This window comes from Melanerpes formicivorus, unplaced genomic scaffold (assembly GCF_026170545.1).
Source record: "Melanerpes formicivorus ecotype bairdi unplaced genomic scaffold, bMelFor1.0.p_v2 SCAF_50, whole genome shotgun sequence".
In the NCBI taxonomy this organism is placed as follows: domain Eukaryota; kingdom Metazoa; phylum Chordata; class Aves; order Piciformes; family Picidae; genus Melanerpes; species Melanerpes formicivorus.
Window position 1 is genome coordinate 901,215 of NW_027142402.1, and position 8,215 is coordinate 909,429.

Genomic DNA, 8,215 nt, shown 5'->3' on the forward strand with positions numbered 1-8,215 from the left:
TTAGAAGGAGGGGAGCGAGGCGAGGGGAGCGAGGCAAGGGCATACGAGCCGGCGAACACCCCCGGGGCTGGGCAGGCCGGGAGGTACGAGGCGATGCTCCCGGGTTGGGCAACCTGCGAGACACCTGATGGGCGCAGAGGCCCCGGCCGCCCCCGTCCCGCCTCGTCGTTTCTCTCTCTCCCCTTACGGTGGGAGCTCCGAGTTCCACTCCCCGTGACTCCAGTGTCTGTCTCCCGGGCCGCGAGGGTGCGGCGGAACGGGCCCTGTTTGGCTGCCTGCTTCCCAGCCTCCTGCTCTCGACCTCGACCTCTTGGCCTGGGGCCGCTGTTCCCCGTCCTCCTCCGGCTGCTCCGCTGCAGGAAACCGCCTCCCCGGTTGCCTGCCCCTGTCTCCAGGCGGTCTCAGGTCCTCCCGAAAGTTGTTGAGGGTTTGGTGGCACTTTGTGCCGGTACCGTCGGTGGGGTACGGAGGGAAGCGGCGGTGGGGACAACGCTGGGCTCTCAGCTTGGATAAAGCCACGGGGAGGGTCGCGGGGCGTCCCTCCCAGCCCGGGGCAGGAGGGTGGGAGCAGGAGAGACTGGGAGTTATCTGTGGCTTCTCGAAGGTGGATGGGGCCAGGGCGGCCTCCTGCTGCCTCCAAAGGGAGGCTGGGCTGTGGTGTGTCTCGGGCAGCAGGGCTGAGCTGCAGCCTCTGCGGGGTTATGGCTGCGTTTCGTGTTTGGGAAGGAAACGGGGCCCGGGGCTGCCCCTCCGGCTTTGACTCGAGATGGAGAGGATTTAAAAGCCCCAAATCTGCAGAGTTGCGGAGGCTGTCGTGTCGCTGTGCGCTCGGGGCTGCGGGAGGGGCAGGGGAGGACAGCGCCAGCCTGGTTGGAGCAGAGGTTTTCCAGGCAAAATGAGCCGGAGCAGCCCCGAAGCGTGCTTTGGCAGAGAAGAGAAATTAAAAAGCAGAAAATCAGCCTCAGACCCAACCTCTCCTCGCACTACAAACCAAACCAAGCAGCCTTTCCGGCAGCCTTGCCCGAGCTGCCCCGTGGAGGGGTCCAGGCCGTACGCATGGCAGTTCCCTCCCGGCAGAGTCAGCGTGAAGGTCTCGGAAACCCGGCCAAGTGTCCTAGCAGCGGCCCGAGCCCGGGGATGTGGCTTCTGCCGGCGCTGAACCCCTTCCCCTGGCACCCCCGGCCCCGCGGTGTCCCCGGCGGGACGCATGGCCCGGATCCTGCCCTCCCGGTGGCAGGGAAAAGGGCCGAGAACGGCGGCAAGCCTTTGGCGGTGCTGCCGGGAGACTTTCCCCGGCGGGGAGGGCAACTGGGAGCGGGGCCGCCGCATCCCTTCGGCCCCGGGCTGGGGCCGGATTTGGCCGGTGTTTGCTCGGTGCCCCAGTTCAGTCCTCTGCCCGGGCCGGGCGGGTGCCTGACCCCCTTTTCGGGCCTGTGAAGGGCGAGGGGCGGCTCCGGGAGCTCTCTTCCCTCTCGGCGGCCCCGGGGCCGTGCGGGCTGTCCCAGGAACCTGCACCGGGCTGCGGCTTCTCTCGGCGGCCCCGCAGCCTCCATCCCACACCACTCCGTGTGTCCCCGGGCACGTCCCGGCTGATGCCAGACATGAGGACCGGCAGGAGCAGGCCGGTGGGAAGAAGCTGGCGGCCGGTAGGAAGCTGGCGGCCGGTGATGCTTCGCCTCCTGCTAGCAGGGAGCTAAATCCCGGCAGGAAAACGCGCGCAGAGGCGGTGATGGGGAGACTGCTCTCCGCACTGTTCCCTTCTGTCCCATCCCGAGAGCTGCAAGAGGCTCTGCTCTCAAAGTTCGGGCTCATTTCTAGCCAGCTCGGCTCATTCATTAATTCCCTTCCCTCCTTGATTCATTCATCTCCGCAGCCATTCATTGCCAAGTCCATGGAGGCATCAGCTCCTTGGTCAGTAGGGGAGAGGCACAAACAAGGATGCTGCTATTTATTTCCCTCTGCCTGTGGATTTCTAAGACGTTCAAGCAGGCACAATCATTAAACTAATTTGTATTTGATTGTTTGGGCGGACGGGGGTGAATTTTATTGCACTAAGCATTCAAGCACGCACGCATCGCTGATTACCAGTATACATTAAATAAAGTTGTTTGTACACATTGTCTTACCACATATAGGCAGTCTTATTATTCTAATTACTCTAATTAGTGCATTGAAATGTTTTCTACTTGATTTGAGGAGACAGTGATTAGTTCTATTACTTCTTTTAACTCTTATTTCATGGAAAACTGTTGGTGCATGTTCCAATTACCTTGGTGGGCTGGGGGTTTGTTTTTCTCTCTTTAATATAGCGCGGGCCAAAAATATGACGGAATGGCGTCGATGGCGGCTCGAGATTTCATCTGCTTTGCCTTTTTAGAAGAGCTACAATTTTTTATAGATCTCCCATCAGACAGACACCTCCCCCCCGCCCCCCCTCTCTCCTTCCTCAGCGTTCGGGGATAATAATTTCTACCCAAAGCAGCGCGTTTGTTCTTTACGATTTCTCCCGCGGCTTCTTTGGTGCTTTATGGTCGTAGCTGCTTTTGTGTTTGTTTGGGGTTTTTAAATAAATATAACTACTTATTTTTTTCCCTTTAAAACAATAAAAAGAGAGAGAAAGAAAAAGAGAGAAAGGAAAGAGAAAGAAAGAAAGAGAGAAAGAAAGAGAGAAAGAGAGAAAGAAAGAAAGAGAAAAAAAGAGAGAAAGAGAAAGAAAGAAAAAGAGAGAAAGAAAGAAATAAAAAGAAGGAAAGAAGGAAGGAAAGAAAGAAAGAGAGAAAGATGGAAAGAAGGAAAGAAAAAAGGAAAGAGAGAAAGAGAGAGAGAAAGAAAGAAAGAGAAAAAGAGAACGAGAAAAAAGAGATAAAAAGAGAGAAAGAGAAAGAAAAGAAAGAAAAAAATAGAAAGAAATAAAAAGAAGGAAAGAAGGAAAGAAAGAAAGAAAGAGAGAGAGAGAAAGAGAGAAATAAAGAGAAAGAAAAAGAAAGAAGGAAAGAAAGAAAGAAAGAAAGAAAGAAAGAAAGAAAGAAAGAAAGAAAGAAAGAAAGAAAGAGAGAGAAAGAGAGAAATAAATAGAGAAATAAAGAGAAAGAAAAGGAAGGAAGGAAGGAAGGAAGGAAGGAAGGAAGGAAGGAAGGAAGGAAGGAAGGAAGGAAGGAAGGAAGGAAGGAAGGAAGGAAGGAAGGAAGGAAGGAAGGAAGGAAGGAAGGAAGGAAGGAAGGAAGGAAGGAAGGAAGGAAGGAAGGAGAGAAAGAAAGAAAGAAAATGAAAGAGAAGGAAAGAGAGAAAGAAAGAGAGAAAGAAAGAAAGAGAGAGAGAAAGAAAGAAAGAGAGAGAGAAAGAAAGAAAGAGAGAAAGAGAGAAAGAGAGAAAGAGAGAAAGAGAGAAAGAAAGAAAGAAAGAAAGAAAGAAAGAAAGAAAGAAAGAAAGAAAGAAAGAAAGAAAGAAAGAAAGAAAGAAAGAAAGAAAGAAAAGAAAAGAGAGAAAGAAAGAAAGAAAGAACGAGAGAAAGAGAGAGAGAAAGAAAGAAAGAAAGAAAGAAAGAAAGAAAGAAAGAAAGAAAGAAAGAAAGAAAGAAAGAAAGAAAGAAAGAAAGAAAGAAAGAAAGAAAGAAAGAAAGAAAGAAAGAAAGAAAGAAAGAAAGAAAGAAAGAGAAGGAAAGAAAGAAAAGAGAGAGAGAAAGAGAAAGAAGGAAAGGAAGAAAGAAAAAGCCAGCAAGCAAACGCTACTTGGTGCGCCCCTATTTAATAACTTTTACATGGAGGTTACTATTAATTGATACGATGGGTTCGTCAAACACGTTTCTTCGACAGGGAATTGTAATTAAAACCTTAATCCCGTCTGAGTTTTTTTCCCCTCAAACACTTTCTTAAGGGATTTTGGTTTTTATTGTCCCTTTCCCCGCGGTATTTTCCGCTTTTCAGCCCGGAGGAGCCCCCGCCCTTCCCGGGGCAGGGAGGTTGTTTCGTTATCGAAATCTCCATCTCCACTATTGAGCCAATAGAGGTCTGGGGGCAGGTTTGGGATGTTTTGTGTGCGCTGGTGTGGGTTTTTTTTCCCCTTTTGTGTTGATGTGGCGGCCACTTAAACCCAGCCGGTGACAAAGCAGGCGGCGGAGAGGGAATCTCGCCTTCCTCTCACGTTACAAACAGGGAAGCCTGGCTATTTCTCGGTCATCAAAACACTGCTTTTATTGTTGGGGTCTCCCTCCTCCTCCTCCTCCTTCTAGTTTGTTAAATAAATACGGAGGGATGCAGGCAAAAAAAAAAAAAGGGGGAGGGGAGGTGGGGAAGGGGAGGAAAAAAAGCGGCAGCGCAAAGCATCCCATCAATTCTTAGAAGTCCAGGTCTGGAGGGAAATCTATGGAGTTACATCGGTAAATACCGAGCCCAGGCTGCTTCTACTTTTAATATTTAACCTGGGATTAAAGGGGATCTAAAGACGCCTTCCCAACCTTTGCCAATTGCCTGCGCGAGGAGAAGGGCACCGAAAATGCACCAAAGGGGCGAGCTGGCTGCTGACGGCCCCTGACAAACGGCTGGAGGCCAGGCCAGGGGTGGCGATGGGGACAGCGGTGGGGCTCAGGCGGGTGGTTGGTGTAGAGCGGGGGGGATGCTGCTGCTTTTTCTCGCGGAGCATCTTCTCGTCCTGCTCCGTGCGCTGGTCTCAGGGCTGGCAGTGTTTTGGTTCAGGGAAGATGCCAACGGCCCCGACTTCGGTCCCGGGCTCGGTCCCGGTCCCAGCCCCAAGGTACCGTGGGACAGGGGCCGGGACCGAGCCCGGGACCGAAGCCGGGGCCGTGCGGTGGAGTGCGGGCTCCCTCCAGCGGCCTCCTCTGCCTCGGGCACTGGAGCACCTCTCTGACACCCACCTCTGCCTCCTCGGACACGAAGGCAATGAGGAGCTTCTCTTCCTGGTGAAGGTCAAACCATCCCAGCTGTCAGACCATCACTAAACCCCCCCAGACTTCACCCCCAAACCCTCTCTCCTTTGGGTGCAGCCCCCCATTTCCCAAGGAACAGAGCAGCAGAGACAGCCCTCATGACCCAAGGGAGGTGTTTCGGTGCTGGTTAGGTTTTGTCTCTGGTCACCCAACACCCTCTCCAAGCCCCCTGCCAGCTCTCGTGGTTGGGGGGGGGCAGTATGGGGTTGGTGGAACCATAGAGGTTTCCATTCTGTGTTTACTTCAGTAGCTGTGGCTTGCCACGCTGTGTAAAGCAGGCGCTGGAAACGTTAGAATGCTGTGAGTCTGGGGAGCCGGAGCTGCTCAGACGTTCTGCTGCAGCAGCCTGGAGCTCACTGCAAACAGAGGAGTGACATATCACGAGCTCAGGAGCCTCTTGCTAACTCAACAAGCAAATGGTGCTGAAACAAAACAAAAGAAAACAAGAAACCCAGGGAGGAGTGAGCTTGAGAAAGGAGAGCTCTGCCCAGAGCTCCTCAGGCTCCAGCCAGCCAGGGCTGCAGCACGCAGCAGCCATGGGCGAGGAGAGGCTGGCTGCCAGCGGAACAGCAGCTGTGGAGCTCTTCAGGTGACAGAAACAAGAGGCTGGGGCTGGAAAGGTAGGCTGGGGCTGCACCTCTCCCTCCAGACCAAGCCTAAGATAGCTCTGCTCACCAGGAGGGTCCAGGCTCTGCAGCTGGCTTTGCTTCAGGAACCTTTCCTGCACTGGCAGAGCAGTGAGGGCTGATTTATTTGCTGGCAGGTCAGGGGAGCTGGGGAACGTCACAGTCTCACTGAGGTGGGAAGAGACCTCAAAGATCATCGAGTCCAAGCTGTCACCACAGACATCGACCCTCTGTGTTCTAACTGTGCTGAAGACCCTCTCAGTGTACAACTCATAGATCCAGAGCATGGTTTGGGTTGGAAGAGACCTTGAAGATCCTCTAGCTCCAGCCCTTCATATCCCAAGCCAGGCAGTTCTGAGTGCAGTCTTGGCCCTGACCTTCAGCAATCCCTCAGCAAACCCATGCAGGTCTGGCTCTTGAGGGAGAAAGAGGATGGAGAGCCCAGCCTGGCCACATGCCTCAGGAGGGAGGCCTTGCAGAGGAGCTGTGGAGGGGCAGCTGCCACCTCTGCAGGGCACTGTTCAGCAGCTCAGGGCCAGGCCACACAATAGTGGCCACAGTTGCATGTCTCTGGGGCAGGTTTGATTTCACTCCCCACAGGCTCTACCCAGCAGGCTGAAATTCATCTCCCTCTGCCCTGCCTCACCCAGCACTGTGTCTCCTGCACTCCTGCTACTGCATCTCCAGGGGAAGGGCAGAAGGAGCTCACCCAGAGTGCCAGCACATGGCCCAGCAGCTGCACCCTCAATTCCCCCCAGCCTGAATCCAAGGCTTCCCACATCCTCGTGGTGCTCTACCACCAGACTCTGTCCTAACAGTCAGCAGGGGCTCAGCTCCTCAGCCTGGACACAGTGAGGGAAAAGGCACTGAGAGATCCCAAACCCTGGTCCTGCCCCTGGGCATCACTGGGTCTCACCCTCCTGACACCCACCCCTGAAGGATTGGTCAGCACTGATGAGATCCCTCCTCAGGCTGCTCTCCAGACTCACAAGCCCAAATTCTCTCAGCCCTTCCTCCTCTCAGAGATGTTCCAGTCCTCAGCACCTCTGCAGCCCTTTGCTGTCCCCTCCCCAGCAAGCCCAGAGCTGTCCTCGGAGCAGGGAGGCCAGAGCTCAGTGTTTCAATCCCATGGGGATTGCCACTTGAAGAGGCAGTTGGCAAAGTCACAGTTGCTGAACCTCCCCCAGAGCTCTGCTCTGCTCTCTGTCCCTCTGGCCACACAACATGCCAGCCTGTGAGCGTGGGGAACACGTAGCTGCTTCCACATCCCACAGCACTCCTGGAACCATTAAGGCTGGAAGAGAGCTCTGAGCTCAATGCAGTCACACAAATACCAACCCAACAAAGCCTGCACAGCCTCTCAGGTGTGGGAGTCTGCAAACCCTGGGATGTTCTGAGCTCTGCCTTCCTCTGTGTGGCTTTTAAACCACTTGCATGAGCAGAAGGGCAAGAGAGGGGCACAGAGCCACCTGGCAGTGCCCAGGGACAGGCATCAGTCACCCCCAGGGCAGCCAGGAAGGACACCTGGAAGAGCACCTGCTGGGTGTCAGGAGTCAGCTGCACTCTGCCCCCAGACACACAGAAGCCAGGTTCAGCTTCCTCCTCCTGCTCCTTGCTAATCAAAAGCAGCAGCAGCTGTAAGCTGGTGCTGGGAGGGAGGTTCAGCACGCTTGAAACAATATTGGCCTGAGGCAGAGTTGTGATACTACAGCAGATGAAGGAGGCTGAACACTCCTGGAGGTGACAGAGATGAGGGGAAAAACCAAAGAGAAAAGTTTCCTTGAGATGCAAGCAAAGGAGCCAGAGCTCAGTGTCTGAGCAGCAGCAGGAGTAAACTCTGCCCAGAAGGGAGGGGGCACTGCTCAGACCAGGGGCTCTCTGCTGCTTCTGAGCCAAGAAACAGGCTGGAGGCAGAGGACAGAGTGCCAGGCCAGCTGCCCAGCAGAAAAGGACCAAGGGGTGCTGGGTGACAGCTGGAGACGAGCCACATGTGCTCAGGTGACCAAAGAAGCCACCAGCAGCCTGGCCTGGAGCAGCAATGCTGTGGGCAGCAGGAGCAGGGCAGGGATTGCCCCTGGACTGGGCACTGGGGAGGCCACAGCTTGAGTGCTGGGTTCAGTTCTGGGCCCCTCACTCCCAGGAGGCCACTGAGGGGCTGGAGCAGGGCCAGAGAAGGGCAACACCTGGGGAAGGGGCTGAAGAACAGGGCTGGGGAGGAGCAGCTGAGGGAGCTGGGGGTGTCCAGTGTGGAGGAGGCTGAGGTCAGGGTTGGTCTCTTCTGCCCAGTCTCAGGTGATAGGAGAGGAACTGGCCTGAAGCTGTGCCAGGGGAGGCTTAGGCTGGAGAGGAGGCAAAATGTCTTTGCTGCAGGAGTGGTCAGGGACTGGCAGAGGCTGCCCAGGGTGGTGGTGGAGTCCCCATGCCTGGAGGGGCTCCAGAACCCTGTGGCCATGGCAGCTGGGGGCATGGTTCAGTGGCCAGGGTGGGTTGGGTGAGCCTGGAGGCCTTTCCAACCCAAACAATTCCAGGATTCCAGGATTCCTCAGTAGCCAAGGAAAGGCAGGCAGCTCCCAAAGAGCTGAGAGGGTTTCATTTCCTTCTTTAGACAAGGGGAGCACAACATGCAGGAGATCTTCACTCCTCACAT